Here is a 24029-nt window from a genome sequence, read left to right on the forward strand (position 1 = left end):
GTGTGCTGCAAAAATTTCAGGCGAATAAACCTGATCGTTGTCCAGCAGAGAAACTGTTCGTCCCTGATAGGTGGATTAATAAACTTATCTCTGAACTTCATTGTTCGGTGTTGGCTGGTCATCCTGGAATCTTTGGTACCAGAGAGTTAGTGGCTAGATCCTTCTGGTGGCCATCTCTGTCACGGGATGTACGTACTTTTGTGCAGTCCTGTGGGATTTGTGCTAGGGCTAAGCCCTGCTGTTCTCGTGCCAGTGGGTTGCTTTTGCCCTTGCCGGTCCCAAAGAGGCCTTGGACACATATTTCGATGGATTTCATTTCTGACCTTCCCGTTTCTCAAAAGATGTCAGTCATTTGGGTGGTCTGTGATCGCTTTTCTAAAATGGTCCATCTGGTGCCCTTGGCTAAATTGCCTTCCTCCTCTGATTTGGTATCTTTGTTCTTTCAGCATGTGGTTCGGTTGCATGGCATTCCTGAGAATATTGTTTCTGACAGAGGTTCCCAGTTTGTTTCAAGGTTTTGGCGAGCCTTTTGTGGTAGGATGGGCATTGACCTATCCTTTTCCTCGGCTTTCCATCCTCAGACTAATGGCCAGACCGAACGAACCAATCAGACCTTGGAAACATATCTGAGATGTTTTGTTTCTGCAGACCAGGATGATTGGGTGTCCTTTTTGCCGTTGGCTGAGTTCGCCCTTAACCCTGCTGTTCTGTTCGGTCTGGGGAGACCTATTTTGAACTTTGGTATTTTTTGGGGTGTTCAAGATGCGGTTCTGAAACTTGTGGTTGATTGACTTAAATGAGGATGGGTCGGTCGGCCACGGGTTTCAGAGCCGCATCATGAATATTTTAAAGAATATTGAAGTTCAAAGTCGGTCATTTTTGACCAACAGAACAGCAGGGTTAATAATCGGGCCAGCTCGGCTACCTTGGTTTCTCCATTTTTTTGCAATTCTGGGTTCCATCCTCGTTTCTCTTCAGGACAGGTTGAGTCTTCGGACTGTCCTGGTGTGGATTCTGTGGTGGATAGGTTGCAGCAGATCTGGACTCAGGTAGTGGACAATTTGATCTTGTCCCAGGAGAAAGCTCAACTTTTCGCTAATCGCAGACGCCGTGTGGGTCCCCGACTTCGTGTTGGGGATCTGGTTTGGTTATCTTCTCATCATATTCCTATGAAGATTTCCTCTCCTAAATTTAAACCTCGTTTTATTGGTCCGTATAGGATTTCTGAGGTTCTCAATCCTGTGTCTTTTCGTTTGACCCTCCCAGACTCCTTTTCCATACATAATGTATTCCATAGGTCGTTGTTGCGGAGATACGTGGCACCTATGGTTCCATCTGTTGAGCCTCCTGCCCCGGTTTTGGTGGAGGGGGAATTGGAGTATATTGTGGAGAAGATTTTGGATTCTCGTGTTTCTAGACGGAAGCTCCAGTATCTGGTTAAATGGAAGGGTTATGCTCAGGAAGATAATTCCTGGGTTTTTGCCTCTGATGTTCATGCTTCCGATCTTGTTCGTGCCTTTCATGCGGCTCATCCTGGTCGGCCTGGGGGCTCTGGTGAGGGTTCGGTGACCCCTCCTCAAGGGGTGGGTACTGTTGTGAATTCTGTGGCTGAATTCACTCCTGTGGTCACAAGTGGTACTGCAGCTTCTGAGCTTCCTCCCTCAGGTGTTCTGGTGAGCTCGTTGGCTGCTTCATTACTTAACTCCGCCTGATGCTGATATCCTTGCTCCTTGTCAATGTTTCAGTGTTGGATCTGAGCTTCTCCTGATTGTTCCTGTGACCTGCTGCTCTGTATAGCTAAGTGCTTTTTGCTTTTTTGTTGCTTTTTTTCTGTCCAGCTTGTCTTTTGTTTTGCTGGAAGCTCTGAGACGCAAAGGGTGTACCGCCGTGCCGTTAGTTCGGCACGGTGGGTTTTTTTTGCCCCCTTTGCGTGGTTTTGCTTTAGGGTTTTTTGTAGACTGCAAAGTTCGCTTTACTGTCCTCGCTCTGTCCTAGAATATCGGGCCCCACTTTGCTGAATCTATTTCATCCCTACGTTTTGTCTTTTCATCTTACTCACAGTCATTATATGTGGGGGGCTGCCTTTTCCTTTGGGGAATTTCTCTGGGGCAAGTCAGGCCTATTTTTCTATCTTCAGGCTAGCTAGTTTCTTAGGCTGTGCCGAGTTGCCTAGGTAGTTGTTAGGCGCAATCCACAGCCGCTTTTAGTTGTGTTTAGGATAGGATCAGGTGTGCAGTCTACAGAGTTTCCACGTCTCAGAGCTCGTTCTTGTATTTTTGGGTATTTGTCAGATCACTGTGTGCGCTCTGATCGCTAAGTACACTGTGTTTCTGGATTGCCTTCATAACACCTGTCATTAGCAAACATAACAGGGGGGGTACTGTTGTGAATTCTGTGGCAGAGTTCACTCCTGTGGTCACAAGTGATACTTCGGCTGATTCTCTCTGGGAGCTTCCGTTTGTGGAGGAAAGTGGTACTGCAGCTTCTGAGTTTCCTCCCTCAGGTGATCTGGTGAGGTCGTTAGCTGCTTCTCTACTTAACTCCACCTGATGCTTTGATCCATGCTTCCTGTTAATGTTCCAGTGTTGGACTTGTGTTTCTCTGGATCATTCCTGTGGCCTGCTGCTCTGCTTAGCTAAGTGCTTCTTTGCTATTTGTTGCTATTTTTTCTGTCCAGCTTGTCTATTTGTTTTGCTGGAAGCTCTGGGATGCAAAGGGTGTACCTCCGTGCCGTTAGTTCGGTACGGAGGGTCTTTTTGCCCCCTTTGCGTGGTTTTCTTTAGGGTTTTGTGTAGACCGCAAAGTTATCTTTCCTATCCTCGTTCTGTCTAGAATATCGGGCCTCACTTTTCTGAATCTATTTCAACCCTACGTTTGTCTTTTCATCTTACTCACAGTCATTATATGTGGGGGGCTGCCTTTTCCTTTGGGGTATTTCTCTGAGGCAAGGTAGGCTTATTTTTCTATCTTCAGGCTAGTTAGTTTCTCAGGCTGTGCCGAGTTGCATAGGGAGCGTTAGGCGCAATCCACAGCTGCCTCTAGTTGTGTTTGGAGAGGATCAGGAATTGCGGTCTACAGAGTTTCCACGTCTCAGAGCTCGTTCTATTATTTTGGGTTATTGTCAGATCACTGTATGTGCTCTGATCGCTATGTACATTGTGTTACTGAATTGCCTATCATAACATTCCTTCACATAACTGCGCATAGCGGTGTGCTCAGGCACGGATAAATTAAACAGTCGACCTTTTGGGAATTTACTACCAGGAATCAAATTGATAGCACAATCACAATCCCTATGCAGAGGTAGGGTATCGGACTTGGGCTCATCAAATACATCCCGGTAATCAGACAAGAACTCCGGGACCTCAGAAGGGGTGGATGACGAAATTGACAGAAATGGAACATCACCATGTACCCCCTGACAACCCCAGCTGGACACCGACATGGATTTCCAATCTAATACTGGATTATGGACTTGTAGCCATGGCAACCCCAACATGACCACATCATGCAGATTATGCAACACCAGAAAGCGAATATCCTCCTGATGTGCAGGAGCCATTCACATGGTCAGCTGGGTCCAGTACTGAGGCTTATTCTTGGCCAAAGGTGTAGCATCAATTCCTCTCAATGGAATAGGACACTGCAAGGGCTCCAAAAAAACCCCACAACGCTTAGCATACTCCAAGTCCATCAAATTCAGTGCAGCGCCTGAATCCACAAATGCCATGACAGAATACGATGACAAAGAGCAGATCAAGGTAACGGACAGAATAAATTTTGACTGTACCGTACCAATGGTGGCAGACCTAGCGAACCGCTTAGAGCTCTTAGGACAATCAGAGATGGCATGAGTGGAATCACCACAGTAGAAACACAGACCATTCAGACGTCTGTGTTCTTGCCGTTCAACTCTGGTCAAAGTCCTATCGCACTGCATAGGCTTAGGTAATACCGCCAAATGGTGCACAGATTTACGCTCACGCAAGCGTCGACCGATCTGAATGGCCAAAGACATAGATTCATTCAGATCAGTAGGCATAGGAAATCCCACCATGACATCCTTAAGGGCTTCAGAGAGACCCTTTCTGAAAATCACTGCGAGCGCAGCTTCATTCCATTGAGTGAGTACGGACCACTTTCTAAATTTCTGACAATATACCTCTATCTCATCCTGACCCTGACACAAAGCCAGCAAATTTTTCTCTGCCTGATCCACTGAATTAGGCTCATCGTACAGCAATCCGAGCGCCAGGAAAAACGCATCAATATTACTTAATGCAGGATCTCCTGGCGCAAGGGAAAATGCCCAGTCTTGAGAGTCGCCACGCAAAAAAGAAATAATAATTCTCACTTGTTGAGCTGGGTCACCAGAGGAGTGAGGTTTCAAGGCCAGAAACAGTTTGCAATTATTTTTGAAATTCACAAACTTGACTCTATCACCATAAAACAAATCAGGAATAGGAATTCTTGGTTCAAACATAGGCTTCTGAACCACCAAATCTTGAATCTTTTGTACATTTATAACGAGATTATCCATTGAAGAGCACAGACCCTGAATGTCCATGTCCACACCTGTGTCCTGAACCACCCAAATGTCTAGGGGAAAAAAAAGGCAAAACACAGTGCAAAGAAAAAAAAATGGTCTCAGAACTTCTTTTTTCCCTCTATTGAGAATCATTAGTACTTTGGGCTTCCTGTACTGTTATGAAAGGCAATTCAGTACCACAATGGACATAGCGGTCAGAGCACATACCGTGATCTGACAATAACTCAAAATCATAGAATGAGCTCTGAGACGTGGGAACTCTGCAGACCGCAATCCCTAATCCTCTCCAAACAACACTAGAGGCAGCCGTGGATTGCGCCTAACTCTGCCTATGCAACTCGGCACAGCCTGAGAAACTAACTAGCCTGAAGATAGAAAATAAGCCTACCTTGCCTCAGAGAAATACCCCAAAGGAAAAGGCAGCCCCCCACATATAATGACTGTGAGTAAGATGAAAAGACAAACGTAGGGATGAAATAGATTCAGCAAAGTGAGGCCCGACTTTCTTAACAGAGCGAGGATAGGAAAGATAACTTTGCGGTCTACACAAAACCCTAAAGAATACCACGCAAAGGGGGCAAAAAGACCCTCCGTACCTAACTAACGGCACGGAGGTACACCCTTTCCGTCCCAGAGCTTCCAGCAAAACAATTAGACAAACTGGACAGAAAAAATAGCAAACAAATAGCAAAGAAGAACTTAGCTATGCAGAGCAGCAGGCGACAGGATTGATCCAGGGAAAAACAAGTCCAACACTGGAACATTGACAGGAAGCCAGGATCAAAGCATTAGGTGGAGTTAAGTAGAGCAGTACCTAACGACCTCACCACATCACCTGAGGTAGGAAACTCAGAAGCCGCAATACCACTTTCCTCCACCAACAGAAGCTCACAGAGAGAATCAGCCGAAGTACCACTTGTGACCACAGGAGGGAGCTCTGCCACAGAATTCACAACAGGTGGCCTTCCTTGTCGCGCAATGTGCGTGCTTTTGTGCAGTCCTGTGGGACTTTCGCCCGGGCCAAGCCTTGCTGTTCCCTCGCTAGTGGGTTGCTTTTGCCTTTGCCGGTCCCTGAGAGGCCCTGGACGCATATTTCCATGGATTTTATTTCGGATCTTCCTGTTTCCCAGAAGATGTCTGTTATCTGGGTTGTTTGTGACCGGTTCTCTAAAATGGTCCATCTGGTACCTTTGCCTAAGTTGCCTTCCTCCTCAGATTTGGTTCCATTGTTTTTTCAGCATGTGGTTCGTTTGCATGGCATTCCGGAGAATATTGTGTCTGACAGAGGTTCTCAGTTTGTCTCTAGGTTTTGGCGGGCCTTTTGTGCTAGGATGGGCATTGATTTGTCTTTTTCTTCGGCGTTTCATCCTCAGACTAATGGCCAATCTGAGCGAACTAATCAGACCTTGGAAACCTATTTGAGATGCTTTGTGTCTGCTGATCAGGATGATTGGGTGGCTTTCTTGCCGTTGGCCGAGTTTGCCCTTAATAAGGCTAGTTCGGCTACTTTGGTTTCACCTTTCTTTTGTAATTTTGGTTTTCATCCTCGGTTTTCATTGGGGCAGGTTGAGCCTTCTGATTGTCCTGGTGTGGATTCTGTGGTGGACAGGCTGCAGCAGATTTGGACTCATGTGGTGGACAATTTGACGTTGTTTCAGGAAAAGGCTCAACGTTTTGCTAACCGCCGTCTGTGTGTTGGTCCCCGGCTTCGTGTGGGGGATTTGGTTTGGTTGTCTTCTCGTCATGTTCCTATGAAGGTTTCTTCCCCTAAGTTTAAGCCTCGGTTTATTGGTCCTTATAAGATTTCTGAAATTATCAATCCGGTGTCTTTTCGTTTGGCTCTTCCAGCCTCTTTTGCCATTCATAATGTTTTCCATAGATCTTTGTTGCGTAGATATGTGGTGCCTGTTGTTCCCCCGGTTGATCTTCCTGCCCCGGTGTTGGTTGAGGAAGAGTTGGAATATGAGGTTGAGAAAATTTTGGATTCTCGGTTTTTGAGGCGGAGGCTTCTGTATCTTGTCAAGTGGAAGGGTTATAGCCAGGAGGATAATTCTTGGGTTGTTGCCTCCGATGTCCATGCCACCGATTTGGTTCGTGCTTTTCACTTGGCTCGTCCTGATCGGCCTGGGGGCTCTGGTGAGGGTTCGGTGACCCCTCCTCAAGGGGGGGGGGTACTGTTGTGAATTCCGCTCTTGGGCTCCCTCCGGTGGTTGTAAGTGGCACTTTTGTGAGTTCTGTTCTTGGGCTCCCTCCGGTGGTTTTAAGTGGAATGGCAGCTCCTTGGATTTAGCAGTCTGCAGCTACTTCCACTGATTGTATTTCTGCTCGGCTATTTATGCCTGGCTCTTCCTTCAGCCAGTGCCACTTGTCAATGGTTCCTGGTTGGATTCACATCTTTGCTTGGATTTCCCTGATATCCTGACGAGTTCAGCAAAGATAAGTCCTTGCTTTGCTCTTTTCTGTCCACATGTTGTGGACTTATTCGTTCTGTGCATTCTATGTTTTGTCCAGCTTGTCAGTATGGATTAATTCAGTTAAGCTGGAAGCTCTGGGAAGCAGAGTTACCCTCCACACTTTTAGTCAGGTGTGGAGATTTTTGTAAACTCTGGGTGGATTATTGTAGTTTTTAATACTGACCGCACAGTATTCTATCCTGTCCTATCTATCTAGGTAGACTGGCCTCCTGTGCTACATCCTGGTTTCATTCTGTGTATGTCTTTTCCCTCTCCACTCACAGTCATTACTTGTGGGGGGCTATCTATCCTTTGGGGATTTTCTCTGAGGCAAGATAGTTTTCCTGTTTCTATCTTTAGGGGTAGTTAATTCTCAGGCTGTGACGAGGTGCCTAGGGAGTGACAGGAGCATCCCACGGCTACTTCTAGTGGCGTGTTGAGCTTAGGGACTGCGGTCAGTACAGGTACCACCTCCTTCAGTGCTCGTCCCATGTTGCTCCTAAACCACCAGTTCATAACACTCCTACTACAGATCCTCTCCTCCTTTGGCATCAAAGACCTCGCCCTATCCTGGATCGCCTCGTACCTTTCCAACTGCACATTCAGCGTCTCCCACCCCACTCTACCTCCTCATCCCACCCCCTCTCTGTTGGAGTCCCTCAAGGCTCTGTTCTAGGACCCCTACTCTTCTCAATCTATACACTTGGCTTGGGACAACTCATAAAGTCCCATGGGTTCCAGTACCACCTCTATGCTGATGACACTCAGATCTGCCTCTCTGGCCCAGACGTCACCCCTCTGCTGTCCAGAATCCCAGAATGCCTATCAGCCATATCCTCCTCCTTCTCCTCTCGCTTCCTCAAACTCAATGTGGACAGATCTGAACTCATCATCTTTCCTCCATCCCACAGATCTTCCTTACCTGACCTATCTATCGCAATCAATGACATCATGCTTTCCCCCGCACCGGAAGTCTGCTGCCTCGGAGTAACCTTCGACTCTGCCCTGTCCTTCAAACTGCACATCCAAGCTCTTTCCACCTCCTATCGCCTGCATCTCAAACATATCTCCAGAATCCGTCCTTTCCTCAACCTTCAATCTACTAAAATACTTGTGCACGCCCTCATCATCTCCCGCCTTGACTACTGTAACATAATTTTCTGCGGCCTCCCTGCTAACACCCTTGCACCTCTCCAGTCCATTCTTAACTCTGCTGCACAACCGATTCATGTCTCTCCTCGCTACTCCTCTGCTTTTCCCCTCTGCAAATCTCTTCACTGGCTCCCATTCCCTCAGCGTATCCAGTTCAAATTACTAATACTGACATACAAAGCCATCCACAACCTGTCTCCTCCATATATCTCTGAACTAATCTCCCTCACGTGATCTCCGGTCCTCCCAAGACCTCCTTCTCTCCTCCACACTTATTCGCTCCTCATCCAACCGCCTCCAAGACTTCTCCCGAATATCCCCCATCCTCTGGAATTCTTTGCCCCAACACGTCCGACTATCAACCACATTCGGATCCTTCAGACGGAACCTGAAAACTCATCTCTTCATTGAAGCCTACAGCCTGCACTGACCCCGCTGCGTCCTCATCACTACCGAAGCTACCGCCTCACCAACGCCGGAGCTCCTGCAACCCCCAACCTACTGTCTCCTTCCCCATAATCCTGTAGAATGTAAGCCCGCAAGGGCAGGGTCCTCGCCCCTCTGTATCAGTCCATCACTGTTAGTTTGTTTACTGTAAGTGATATCTGCAACGTGTATGTAACCCCTTCTCATGTACAGCACCATGGAATCAATGGTGCTATAGCAATAAATAATAATAATAATAATACATGAAGAAAAAGTGGCACTCTATGCTGACGACATGTTGCTGTTTTTGGGAGATGCGGAGGGTTCCGTGGGGATGGTGATGAAGGTTCTAGACGAATATGCCGGTATATCTGGGATCTGCATTAACTGGGATTAGTCTGTTTTGTTACCGCTGGATGGTGGGACTCTTGTTGTAGGAGATCAGCCAACTCCGCTTCAGGTGGTTACAGAATTCACTTACCTGGGCATTAGGGTGTCAAATAATATTGAAGATTATGAAAGACTTAATTTGAACCCACTGCTAGGTAAATTTAAACAGAAGATTATGGCATGGAGGAAATTAAATTTAACAATGGCCGGGCGTGCTAACTTAATAAAGATGATGCCTCAGCTTTTGTATGTGCTACATAATGCACCGGTTTGGCAGCCTCAAAATAGATTTTACAAAATTAATGCCATTTTCCGTGATTTGATATGGAAAGGAGGTCGAGCACGTATAAGTTAGAACTGTTGCAACGTCCAAAAGATGATGGAGTTTTGGTGGTTCCCTACCCATGGTTGCATTAGATTGGGTCCCAGTGCCAGCATTTGATAGGATGGGGGAATCATGATCTTATAAGTTCAGTGGGGAACGTTATTTCTCATGTGTTGGGGAGGGGCCCGTTGCTAGCTGATCTGGAGGCGGGTAGAGAATGCCAAGATTGTGCAAAGCAGTCATCAAAGCAAAAGGTGGCTACTTTGAAGAACCTAGAATATAAGACATGTTTTCAGTTGTTTCACACTTTTTTGTTAAGTATATAATTCCACATGTGTTAATTCATAGTTTTGATGCCTTCAGTGTGAATTTACAATTTTCATAGTCATGAAAATACAGAAAAATCTTTAAATGAGAAGGTATGTCCAAACTTTTGGTCTGTACTGTATATGGTATGTGTCGCAGCTGCTTTATGGTGAGACATTTAAAATATTTGAAACACCCAGTAAAAAGTTCCTGACTAATGACATCAAAACCCTATATAAGTTGTGCTTAATTATTAGGCAACTTTCTTTCCTTTGGCAAAATGGGTCAGAAGAGAGATTTGACAGGCTCTGAAAAGTCCAAAATTGTGAGATGTCTTGCAGAGGGATGCAGCAGTCTTGAAATTGCCAAACTTTTGAACCGTGATCACCGAGCAATCAAGCGTTTCATGGCAAATAGCCAACAGGGTCGAAAGATGTGTGTTGGGCAAAAAAAGGCGCAAAATAACTATCCATGAATTGAGGAAAATCAAGCATGAAGCTGCCAAGATGCTATTTGCCACCAGTTTTGCCATATTTCAGAGCTGCAACATTATTGGAGTAACAAAAAGCACAAATGTGTGCGATACTCAGGGACATGGCCAAGGTAAGGAAGGCTGAAAAACGACCACCTTTGAACAAGAAAAATAAGACAAAACTTCAAGACTGGGCCAAGAAATATCTTAAGACTGACTTTTCAAAGGTTTTATGGACTGATGAAATGAGAGTGACTCTTGAAGGGCAATCAGCCTCAGTGTCTTGCTTTCTTTCTTTCTTTCAATGTTCTTTTTATTGAAAAGCATGTTTATACAATCATCTTCAATTAATTAACATTAACATTGACATAAGTCAATTTTAGAAAATAAAGTAAAATACAAGCATATCACTTGTTTCTCATTCCTTAAGTGCCATTTATCAGGTATATATTTATACATATATAATAACTTTTGTCAACTAAAGTAAGCTTTATTCTTGTCACAAATTATCGCTAGGCGAATCTGGTAAAGAGAGAAATCAACATGTACATTAGAGGAAAGAATAGGAGGGTAGAAACAAGGGAATGAAAGTTAGGGTCAGAAGAGTAGGGATGGGAGGGGGGGGGGTAATAACGGCACCTGTGATGTTAGTGCAATGGCTTAAGGCGTTGTTTCTGTTATTTCTGAAATAAAAGCTTGTTGTGTTCTGTGAAGAGTCCAGGGTTTCCAGACGCGAATAAAGTTTTTTAAGTTATGATTGACTCTGGCAGCTAATTCTTCGATGTGATATAGTTGTTCTATTTTCAGATGTAGTTGGGTGTTTGTGGGTATTGTTTTGGAGTTCCAGTGTAGCGGAATCAAGGACTTCCCTGCTGCTATAACAAATTGGGCTAATTTGTCGGCTGCTCTGTCATTTGTCAAAATTGGGATGTGTAGGAATATATTTTCGGGTTTACACGTGATACGTTTATTTAGTAGCTTGTATATTATTGAATTAACCTCTTTCCAGAGGGGGGCTAATGTCGGACAGGACCACCATATGTGTAGGTAGTTGCCTTCTTCAATGCCACATCTCCAGCAGTCTGCAGACGTAGCATGATGCCATCTTTGGATTTGTTTGGGCGTGTCAGTGTCTTGCTTTCAACACTGATAAATTACGCTCATGGTATACAAACAACATAGCTATAAGGGTCCTGGCTACATAAAGAAAAATGTAACTTTCAATAATAACCTTTAAAAATGAATCCAGACCATCCACATTTGTGACACAAAATACAAAAAAAAATATGAAGTGCTCGTGCTTAACAGTGCTCAATAGAAAATGGTTTGGTCTCACCACATCTCATTGTCCCATATCAAATCCACCATGGACACGAGCATCTATAGCTATTTGTATTTGGGGAAGGAAAAATATCTAATCTTCCCTGTCGTGCCCATGCATTGCTCCTGTCCTGACAAGGACAGTCCCCAGATATTTCTATTATGGGGTACCCACCACCTAGAATAATGTATGCAATCCCTTTTACGCGTTTCCTCCCCGATAAGGGGGATTCATCAGGGGAATCTAATCCAATAATAAGTATCCAAAAAGTGGGAGTTCTATATCTACTATATAATTGTCTAAGGGTCACTTCCGTCTGTCTGTTCTTCTGTCTGTCACGGATATTCATTGGTCGCGGCCTCTGTCTGTCATGGAATCCAAGTCGCTGATTGGTCTCGCCAGCTGCCTGTCATGGCTGCCGCGAGCAATCCGCGACGGCCCCAGTCCGATTAGTCCCTCCCTACTCCCCTACAGTCGGCGCCCGCTCCATACTCCCCGCAGTCACCGCTCACACAGGGTTGATGCCAGCGGTAACAGACTGCGTTATGCCGCGGGTAACTCACTCCGTTACCGCCGCTATTAACCCTGTGTGACCAAGTTTTTACTATTGATGCCGCCTATGCAGCGTCAATAGTTAAAAGATCTAATGTTAAAAAGAATTTAAAAAATAAAAAATCATCATATACTCACCCTCCGGGGCCTTTCCCTCTCCTCGCGACGCTCCTGTGCTAAGGATGGTATGCGACAAGGACCTTCCATGACGTCACGGTCATGTGACCGCTACGTCATCACAGGTCCTGCGCGCCTGCATGAGAAGGACCTGCCATGACGTCATGGTCATGTGACCACGACGTCATCACACCCTGGGATCGGGAGCTGGCGACAGAATTACACGGGGCCCTCGGATTGGAAGGTGAGTATATGTTTATTTTTTAACCCGGGGCATACATGGCTGGGCAATATACTATGTGGCTGGGCAATATACTACGTAGCTGGGCATTATACTACGTGACTGGCCAATATACTACATGGCTGGGCAATATACTATGTGGCTGTGCTGTATACTACGTTGCTGTGCAATATACTACGTGGCTCTGTGCTGTATACTACGTCGCTGTGCAATATACTACGTCACTGGGCAATATACTACGTGGCTCTGTGCTGTATACTACGTCACTGGGCAATATACTACGTAACTGGGCAATATACTACGTGGCTGGGTAATATACTACGTGGCTCTGTGCTGTATACTACGTTGCTGTGCAATATACTACGTGGCTCTCTGCTGTATACTACATCGCTGTGCAATATACTAAGTGGCTCTGTGCTGTATACTACGTCACTGGGCAATATATTACGTGGCTGGGCAATATGCTCTGTGCTGTATACTACGTCGCTGGGCAATATACTACGTGACTGGGCAATATACTACGTGACTGGGCAATATACTACATAGCTGGGCAATATAGTACGTGACTGGGCAATATACTACGTGGGCTGTGCAATATACTACGTGGCTCTGTGCTGTATACTACATCGCTGGGCAATATACTACGTCGCTGGGCAATATACAACATGACTTGGCAATATACTACGTGACTGGGCAATATACTACGTGGCCTGTGCAATATACTACGTGACTGGGCAATATACTACGTGACTGGGCAATATACTACGTGACTGGTCAATATACTACGTGACTGGGCAATATACTACGTGACTGGGCAATATACTACGTAGCTGGGCAATATAGTACGTGACTTGGGCAATATACTACGTGGGCTGTACAATATACTACGTGGCTCTGTGCTGTATACTACGTCGCTGGGCAGTATACTACATGGCTGGGCAATATACTACAAGGACATGCATATTCTAGAATACCCGATGCGTTAGAATCGGGCCACCATCTAGTATAAGATATAGTAATAGGGGACTGCAGTGGCAGGTTCCCCTATCCAGGCGTGACCATTTGTGTCACTGGCCCTATTGCAAATGTGGCATAAGAGGGCCATTCAAAGCTATAACCCTTAAACCGGTTTTTACGGAGCCACGACAGCACCCCTACGAGAGAGGGGATCCGCCCACCTTCCGGACATGAACCTGCAGGATTTAAAGGGGCGGTCCCCCTCACCACTCCAGTTTGTGTTTCAGAGTATAAGGGACACCGCCATTGAGTTAGTACATAAACATATATACTTAAACATTACTAAATACCATCACCTTCTAAAGAGTGATTTTTTAAAAGCACACTTTCCCAAAAGGGTGCAGAAACCAGTGATCAACTACGGGGGGAATGTGCGGGTGCTGTCGTGGCTCCGTAAAATCCTATTACCGGTACGTAAAAACCGGTTTTCCTATCGCCACGACAGCACCCCTACGAGAGATTTTCAAAGATCAATCACCTGGGAGGGACTACAGCACTAAGTACTGTACGCCCAAAAACTAAATTGGCCTCTGAAGATAAATCAAGACGATAATGTCTATAAAAGGTGGAAGGAGATGACCACGTTGCCGCCTTACATATTACGTCTATGGAGACGTCCGATCTTTCCGCCCAGGATGAGGCCATGGCTCGAGTGGAGTGGGCCCTGATGCCATCTGGTGGTGTCTGGCCTTTAGCAGTATAAGCAAGATATATGGCATCTCTTATCCATCTGGCGATAGACGCTTTAGTTACACTCGCCCCTTTCCTTAGATTCTGAAAGGAGACAAACAGAGCCCTACTCTGCCTCCATGGTTCTGTCTTGTGCAGGTACTCTAATAGAGCTCTTCTGACATCTAACATGTGATATTTCTGCTCGTCAGCTGAATTCGGATTGTCACAGAAAGATGGTAAAATTATTTCCTGACTTCTATGAAATTTGGAAGCCACTTTTGGTAGGTATGCTGGATCAGGTTTTAACACTACCCTATCCTGAAAGACCATTAAATAAGGAGGATCTATCGATAACGCTTGTAAATCACTCAATTTCAAAGATCAATCACCTGGGAGGGACTACAGCACTAAGTACTGTACGGCCAAAAACTAAATTGGCCTCTGAAGATAAATCAAGACGATAATGTCTATAAAAGGTGGAAGGAGATGACCACGTTGCCGCCTTACATATTACGTCTATGGAGGCGTCCGCTCTTTCCGCCCAGGATGAGGCCATGGCTCGAGTGGAGTGGGCCCTGATGCCATCTGGTGGTGTCTGGCCTTTAGCAGTATAAGCAAGATATATGGCATCTCTTATCCATCTGGCGATAGATGCTTTAGTTACACTCGCCCCTTTCCTTGGATTCTGAAAGGAGACAGAGCCCTACTCTGCTTCCATGGTTCTGTCTTGTGCAGGTACTCTAATAGAGCTCTTCTGACATCTAACATGTGATATTTCTGCTCGTCAGCTGAATTCGGATTGTCACAGAAAGATGGTAAAATTATTTCCTGACTTCTATGAAATTTGGAAGCCACTTTTGGTAGGTATGCTGGATCAGGTTTTAACACTACCTTATCCTGAAAGACCATTAAATAAGGAGGATCTATCGATAACGCTTGTAAATCACTCACTCTCCTAGCAGAGGTCAGGGCTACTAGGAAGGCTGCCTTTAAAGTTAAATTTCTAACGGCTCAAAGGGAGGTTCTGTTAAGGCGTCTAAAACCAAATTTAAATCCCATGGTGGTAATCTAGGAATATACACTGGGTTACTACGTTCAGAGGCCTTAATAAATCGGGAAACCCATCTATTTCCCGCCACATCACTGTTATATAATGCCCCCAAAGCTGATACTTGGACTCTAAGGGTATTTACCGCCAAGCCCAATTCTCGGCCTTTCTGTAAAAACTCCAGAATAGCCGGAATTGGAACCTTGCCTGAAAAGGGATTTTGGTAGAAGGCAAGGAACTTTTTCCAAGTTTTAGCATAGATCTTTGTAGTAACCTCTTTCCGGCTATTTAAAAGGGTAGCTATCAGAGCTTCTGAAAACCCTCTTCTCCTCAATAACTCCCTCTCAAATTCCACGCCGTCAGATGCAGGGATCCCACATTGGGGTGGCTGAACGGACCCTGAGAAAGAAGCTCCTGACTGACCGGTAGTACCCAGGGGTTGGTCACAGACATTGCCCTGAGTAATGAGAACCATGCCCTCCTGGGTCAGAAGGGGGCAATCAGGATCACTCTCGCCCTCTCCTCCCTGATCTTCCTGAGGACTATAGGGATCAGACACATTGGGGGGAACGCGAAAGCCAGAGGGAAATCCCAGTGAATTTGAAGGGAGTCTATTATACAGGGCTTGTCCGCCACTCGAAGAGAAGCGAACCTCTTGGTCTGTCTCTTCTCTCTCGTTGCAAATAGATCTATAACGGGCAACCCCCATAGGTCTAATATCTGTTTGAACACCCGTCGATTTAGCACCCATTCTCCCTGACGCAGAGAATGACGGCTGAGGTGATCTGCCTCTGTGTTGAGCTCTCCCCGAATGTGAACGGCTGACAGAGAGCAAAAGTGAGCCTCGGCTACATTGAGTATGTCCGTGGTGGTATTCATTAGAGATCTTGACCTTGTACCTCCTTAACGGTTGAGATACGCTACTACTGTTGTGTTGTCTGACTGGACTCTTACGTGTGAATCCTGCAGAGATGGTAGCAACCTGAGTAGGGCCTTTTTTACTGCCGTAAGCTCTTTCCAATTCGAGGACTCTTGAGCCTCTAAGAGAGACCATTGCCCTTGAGTCCAAACATCTCCTATATGAGCTCCCCATCCTATCGGACTGGCATCGGTTGTAACCGTGTTGTCTGGAACTATACTCCAGCGTACTCCTTTCCCTAAATGTCCCATGTTTAGCTACCATCTCAGACTGTGTAGAGTGGCGGTGGATAGCCTGAGTCTTCCGCCTAATTGCCCTTGAAGACTCTTCTCTGCATCCAAGACCTGGGCCTGCAACACTCGAGTGTGGAATTGAGCCCACTGGACGGCCGGTATGCAAGATGTTAGGGATCCCAGGACGGACATAGCATCTCTCAAAGTCAGATCTGGTCTTTTTGTTACCGTACTGACTTTGTGTACAATTCTCTGCTTTTTCTCTTCTGGAAGGAAACATAGTTGCTCTTCCGAATCTAGCAGAATACCCAGGAAAGTCTGAGTCGTTGATGGTTCCAATCTTGATTTTTCCATATTGACTAGCCAACCCAAGTCCTGTAAGGAAGATATTACATGATTTAGGCGACTTCTACACTGAGAAAACGAATTTCCCACTACCAGGAAGTCATCCAAGTAGGGTATAATTAACGTATCATGCTCTCTGACATAGGCCATTACTTCCGCCATGACCTTAGTAAACACCCTCGGCGCCATAGATAGACCAAATGGCATTGCAGCAAACTGAAAGTGTCTGACCTGGTCGTTTAAGCGCACCGCCATTCTGAGGAATTGTTGATGATCCTGGTGAATGGGCAGATGGTAATACGCATCTTTTAAATCCAGGACTGTCATATAACATCTGGGAAAAAGAAGTTTAGTCGCTGTTTTAATAGATTCCATTTTAAAGGCATTGTATTTTAGATGTTTGTTCAATCTCCGTAAATTTATGATGGTTCGAAAGGATCCATCTGGTTTGGAGATTAAAAATAAAGGGGAATAGAACCCTTTCCCCTGCTGATGTTTTGGAACCTCTACTATAACCTCCTTCCGTCTTAATATCTGAATCTCATTTTCAAGGGCCTTTTGTTGGTCTAAGGAATCAGGGGCAGTCAAGATATAAAAATCAGAAGGGTTTTCCTGGAATTCTAATTTTAACCCTGAATTAATTATACCCAGAACCCAATTGCTCGAAGATATTTTGGCCCACTGAGCATAGAAGTATTTTAACCTGCCCCCCCTACTGGAAGATCTTTATTAACGATAATTTCTTCTTCTTCTGGAGGAAGATGATGAGGCATTAAAGTCCGAACCTTTCTTTTTCGGGTCTGTTGGTTCCCAGTCTTGGTTGTGGTAAGGTCTTCGGTATTGGAAGCATCTCCTGAAGGTATTCCTAAAGGTAGGATTGAAAGCTTTAGGAAAACCTTTCTTCCTATCCTCAGCCTTAGCTAGGATGTCATCCAATACCGGGCCAAACAGGTACTCACCCCTACATGGTATTGTACACAGTTTAGCTCTCGCCTGGGCATACCCTTTCCAGGTCTTAAGCCATAGGGCTCGGCGAGCAGCGTTTGAGAGACCTGCTGATCTTGCTGCTAATTTTAAAGAATCCACCGAGGCATCCGCTAAATACGCCACCCCTTCCCGTATTTGCGAAAGGGAATTTAGCATCTTGTCTCTGGGCACCTTGGATTTCAGCTGTTCCTCCAGCTGGGATATCCATACCATGACGGATCTAGCCGTACACGTGCTAGAGATAGCAGGTTTGAACGCTCCCGCAGATGATTCCCATACTTTTTTCAAAAACATGTCGGCCTTTCTATCCGACGGATCTTTCAGAAGGCCCACGTCCTCCAGCGGCAAAGCACCGGCTTTAAACGTAGAAGCCACCGCTGCGTCCACTTTTGGGATTTTCATCCATTCTGCTAGATCATCGTCGTCAAAAGGATACCTTCTTTTGGCTGATGACGGCAGGAAACCTTTATCCTGCTTATCCCATTCTCGCTTTATAAGGGACTTAACTGTATCCACAACCGGGAATGTCTTACGACTCCTCTGGCACAAGCCCGCAAACATTATGTCCTGTGCGGACCTTGGTTCCTTGTTCTCTGTAACCCCCATGGTAGCTCGGACTCCTTTAACTAACATATCCATGTTATCCACCGAGAAACAAGGCTTTCCCTCTTCATCTGAGGAGGATGGAGATGAGGAGCGGGAACATTCACCTTCTTGCAGGGACAGACTAGATCCTGGAGATATGTCCCTGCCCGACCTTTCCTGGCGGCTGCTTCTAAGGGAATAGCTTATTTCCTCCCTGATGACTGCTCTAAGGTCTGATGACATAAGGGGAGCTTCCTCTTCTAAGGTCTGACAGATAAAAGTCTGACAAAGCCTTTTAGTGTAACTGTCAGGCAAAGGAGTCGTGCATAGAGCACATTGCTTGTGCTTATATTTAGCTGATTTTTTCCCCTAAAACAAAGCACAAATAACAGACCATATCAGCACCAGGTGTTTTGTTAACACTCACCATAAGGCTGATTCTGTGAATACCGGTTCTGGAGGAGTAGGATCCAAATGTGACGCTGGGGCGCTCACACGCTGCTGCCCCCGTACCACGCTGCTGCTTCTCCTTGAGCAGCCGCTACCACTCTTGCTGCGCTGCTCCGTTCCCTCTCCATGAGGGTGCTCGGCGTCCCCTACTGAGGACATTGCTGCACGCATCATTCCATAGACGCCGCTCTTTTACAACGCTGCAGCGCTCCTCCCCCGGCTTACCCCGGAAGTGTAAGAACTACTTCCGGGTTCACCAGCGCCGGTGTGTACCGCGCTCCACTGCGGACCAGGACGGCACTGCCTGACTCTTGGGATGCAAATCGCTTGGTCAGACGAGGGGGGGGGTTTGCAAGCAGGACACCCCCGACGCTGCTTCCGAGCCCCCGATTCTGCCGTTCCCACAGATACCGCGCAGAGGCATGGAGGCCTGGGTAAGACTGCTGATCCTTTACTGCAGGCTCCCGCCGTCCGGACAGGAACCCAAACTGGAGTGGTGAGGGGGACCGCCCCTTTAAATCCTGTAGGTTCCTGTCCGGAAGGTGGGCGGATCCCCTCTCTCGTAGGGGTGCTGTCGTGGCGATAGGAAAATAGAAAATTCTTTCATTACTCCTCATATGGCGTCTTACCTCAATTCCGGTCACCCACCGCTTTGTCCCCTTATTTATCATATTCATTTATGGGCGTCATTACCATTCCTTACAATTTTATCCCCCCTCCTTCACAGTTTCACCGTTATTTGTCACCTGGAGTATACTGAGGGATAAAGTCAAACATGCATAACATCCCGTACCCCCTGTACAACTTCCTTGTGGGTCACTGCTTGGAACGCAAAGGAGGCAGAAGTGTGGGCGCCATCTTCATTTCATCACATCCGGTTTTCGGATATGCATGAGGCGCCTACATAAGCGGTTCACCGTTTGGGACGCATAGGAAGCGGAAGTGCGAGCGATAGCTTTTATTGCATAATATACGGTGTTACGTGTCCTCAGAGTGCCTGATATGCATCACACCCTCGTGACCTCAACCCCTCCGGTCATGTGATCAATTGGTACGTGCGATGTATTACATCAAGCCTATAACTATGCTAGTTCATAGTCAGAATCGCCCATGTCCAACACAGATATTGATATCGTTAATACATACATCTACAAACCACCAGTCATCACTCCCCTGTAAATGATTTCATATCCTTTATTTGTTGTCTTAATATATTATACCTATCGCTAAAGAACAGCTCTTCCATTTCTCAAAACCTGGCCACATGGCATTAATATCCAAGGCCCATATTGACATAGAGAAGGGTCCAGAAACATATTAAAAACACTAGTATCTCACATTATAAGCCAGTTCCCCAATTGGTGGCTAATGGGATACCTCATATTTCATCCAGTAATTACTCTCACCCATAACATTCATCTTAATATATGACTTCCTTAATTTAAATGGCGATCTCTAGGCAGTAGATACCTGCCTATACCAAACTCACATCTTTCAAAGAAGGTGGTATCCAACCCACATATTTCTTCCCAAATGAAATCACAATAATGGGACCAAACCCTCCATGTTACCCAAATTTAAGAGTGTAACAGATTGAACAGAGGCATAGAGAGAGGGGACTGAGGTGGGGGGACTATTTTCTGTGTATATACATGAGAGTGGAGGTTTAAAATTCCTATACTACATCTTACATCAATATTTACTCAATATCTTTCTTATTGGTCCTATACCAGGCATATCCAAGAGGGAAATACTGGTCCAGAAAATACAAGGGGTAGTTGGGGTGGGGAAGGGGGTGGGTATATACTATGAGTACGTATATCGGGACCTTACAAAAAGCACCCATAATTCAGCTGTTCGTTAAGGTCCCGGGGATGGCATGTATCCAGCCTAAAGATCCATCTTGCTTCTCTTTGTAACATTATTTTATCAAAGTTTCCCCCCTCTTTTGTGACTTAACCTAGTCTATACCCATAAATTTGACCACCTTTTCATTACCCCATGAAAACATATTCAGATGCCTAACCAATGGTGTTTCTCTTTGGTTACGGATGTCTCCTGTTCACCTACTCTTCTCCTCAATTCCCTAGTTGTCTCTCCTATATAAGTCATATTACATTCACAATTCACCCGGTAAATTACCCCTTTCGTTTTACAATTGATGAAGTCCTTAATCTTAATTGTTTCCCCTGTAGACTAATTAAAGAATTCCTTCCCTGTTTGCATGGAGTCACAAGTAACACAATTTCCACACATAAAGCACCCCTCTGTTTTTTTGGGGAGCCATGATTCTTTCTGAGGAGGACAGAAGTGACTGTGCACTAGTCGATCTTTCAATGTTTTACAACTTCTATAAGTAATATGTGGTCTATCTCCACAAACTCCTTAATGTTATCATCCATCCTCAGGATACCCCGAAGGTTCATTAAAATTTGTCTCATCAAAGGTGCTCCATTATCAAATCCACATATTAGTCTAGCATGTTTCCCCCTTAATGTGTACCCTGTGATACCAATAATGTGCTTCTCTCCTGTCCCTTAGCATGATGGAATGTCTTCCTCAGCCCTCGGTCAGGGTACCCCCTCGAGAGAAATCTTAATCTCATGTCATCAGCTTTAGCTTTAAAATATCTCGTTAGAACAATTTTGTTTTAGTCTGAGGTACTGTCCTTTTGGTATACCTTTTCGCTGGGAATACGGATGGTGACTTTCCCATCTCAAAAGTGAGTTGGTGGCCGTTGGCTTACGATAGATGGTAGTGTCCAAACATACCCTCTCCTCGACTTTGTGATTATCACATCTAGGAATGGGAGTTGTTCTTCTCCAATTTCGAAAGTAAATCTCAGCCCCACCTTGTTTTTATTAAGGGATGAGATAAATTTCTCAAATGATTCTCTAGAGCCTCTCCATATAACGAATACGTCGTCTATGAATTTCACCCACATATCGATATTTGATGTATACTCCTGATTGGCATCTGAGAAGACCATGGTATCTTCCCACCAGCCCAGAAACAGGTTTGACTCTTGATAGGCCAGATGGATGGGCCAGAGGCTGAATCAGTAAAGGGCAGAGCGCTCCACTCCAACTCAGATGCCAGCAAGGTGGTGTGGTACTGTTATGGGCTGGTATCATCAAAGATGAAGTTGTGGGACCTTTTCGGGTTGAGGATGGAGTGAAGCTCAACTCTCAGACCTACTGCCAGTTTCTGGAAGACAACTTCTTCAAGCAGTGGTACAGAAAAACATGATTTTCATGCAGGACAACGCTCCATCACATGCCTCCAACTTCTCCACAGCGTGGCTGGCCAGTAAAGGTCTCAAAGAAGAAAGAATAATGACATGGCCCCCTTGTTCACCTGATCTGAACCCCATAGAGAACCTGTGGTCCCTCATAAAATGTGAGATCTACAGGGAGGGAAAACAGTACACCTCTCGGAACAGTGTCTGGGAGGCTGCGGTGGCTGCTGAATGCAATGTTGATCGTAAACAGATCAAGCAACTGACAGAATCTATGGATGGAAGGCTGTTGAGTGTCATCATAAAGAAAGGTGGCTATATTGGTCACAAATTTTGGGAGGTTTTGTTTTTGCATGTCAGAATTGTTTATTTCTAAATTTTGTGCAGTTATATTGGTTTACCTGGTGAAAATAAACAAGTGAGATGGGAATATACAGTTGTATTAAAAAGTTTGGGCACCCCTAATAATCTTAAGCTTAATGTTTTATAAAAATAGATTTTTTTGCAACAGCTATTTCAGTTTCATATATCTAATAACTGTTGGACACAGTAATGTTTCTGCCTTGAAATGAGGTTTATCGTACTAACAGAAAATGTGCAATCTGCATTCAAACAAAATTTGACAGGTGCATAAGTATGGGCACCCTTATCATTTTCTTGTTTTAAATACTCCTACCAACTTTTTACTGACTTACTAAAGCACTTTTTTTGGTTTTCTAACCTCATTGAAGTTTGAACTTCATAGCTAGGTGTATGCAATCATGAGAAAAGCTACTTAAAGTGGCCACTTGCAAGTTGTTCTCCTGCTTGAATCTCCTCTGAAGAGTGGCATCATGGGCTCCTCAAAACAACTGTCTAATGATCTGAAAACAAAGATTATTCAACATAGTTGTTCAGGTGAAGGATACAAAAAGCTGTCTCAGAGATTTAACCTGTCAATTTCCACTGTGAGGAACATAGTAAGGAAATGGAAGAACACCAGTACAGTTCTTGTTAAGGCCAGAAGTGGCAGGCCAAGAAAAACATCAGAAAGGCAGAGAAGAAGAATGGTGAGATCAGTCAAGGACAATCCTCAGACCACCTCCAGAGAGCTGCAGCATCAACTTGCTTGAGATGGTGTCACTGTGCATCGGTCAACTATACAATGCACTTTGCACAAGGAGAAGCTGTATGGGAGAGTGATGCGAAAGAAGCTGTTTCTGCAAGCACGCCACAAACAGAGTCGGCTGAGGTATGCAAAAGCACATTTGGAGAAGCCTATTTCTTTTTGGAAGAAGGTCCTGTGGACTGATGAAACCAAGATTGAGTTGTTTGGTCATACAAAAAGGCGTTATGCATGGCGGCCAAAAAACACAGCATTCCAAGAAAAACACTTGCTACCCACAGTAAAATTTGGTAGAGGTTCCATCATGCCTTGGGGCTGTGTGGCCAATGCCGGCATCGGGAATCTTGTTAAAGTTGAGGGACGCATGGATTCCTCTCAGTATCAGCAGATTCTTGACAATAATGTTCATGAACCAGTGACAAAGTTGAAGTTACGCAGGGGATGGATCTTTCAGCATGACAATGATCCAAAACACCGCTCCAAATCTACTCAGGCATTCATGCAGAGGAACAATTACACTGTTCTGGAATGGCCATCCCAGTTCCCAGACCTGAATATCATTGAACATCTGTCGGATCATTTGAAGAGGGCTGTCCATGCTCGGCGACCATCAAACTTAACTGAACTGGGATTGTTTTGTAAAGAGGAATGGTCAAAAATACCTTCATCCAGGATCCAGGAACTCATTAAAAGCTACAGGAAGCGACTAGAGGCTGTTATTTTTGCAAAAGGAGGATCTACTAAATATTAATGTCACTTTTCTGGTGGGGTGCCCATACTTATGCACCTGTCAAATTTTGTTTAAATGCAGATTGCACATTTTCTGTTAGTACAATAAACCTCATTTCAAGGCAGAAACATTACTGTGTCCAACAGTTATTAGATATATGAAACTGAAATAGCTGTTGCAAAAAAAAGAAAACAATTTTTATAAAACATTAAGCTTAAGATTATTAGGGGTGCCCAAACTTTTTAATACAACTGTATATTCCCATCTCACTTGTTTATTTTCACCAGGTAAACCAATATAACTGCACAAAATTTAGAAATAAACAATTCAGCTTAAGATTAATAAGGCTGCCCAAACTTTTTCATATAACTGTATTTGGGTTTTATTAAGTTGCCT

This window comes from Ranitomeya imitator, chromosome 4 (assembly GCF_032444005.1).
Source record: "Ranitomeya imitator isolate aRanImi1 chromosome 4, aRanImi1.pri, whole genome shotgun sequence".
NCBI lineage: Eukaryota > Metazoa > Chordata > Amphibia > Anura > Dendrobatidae > Ranitomeya > Ranitomeya imitator.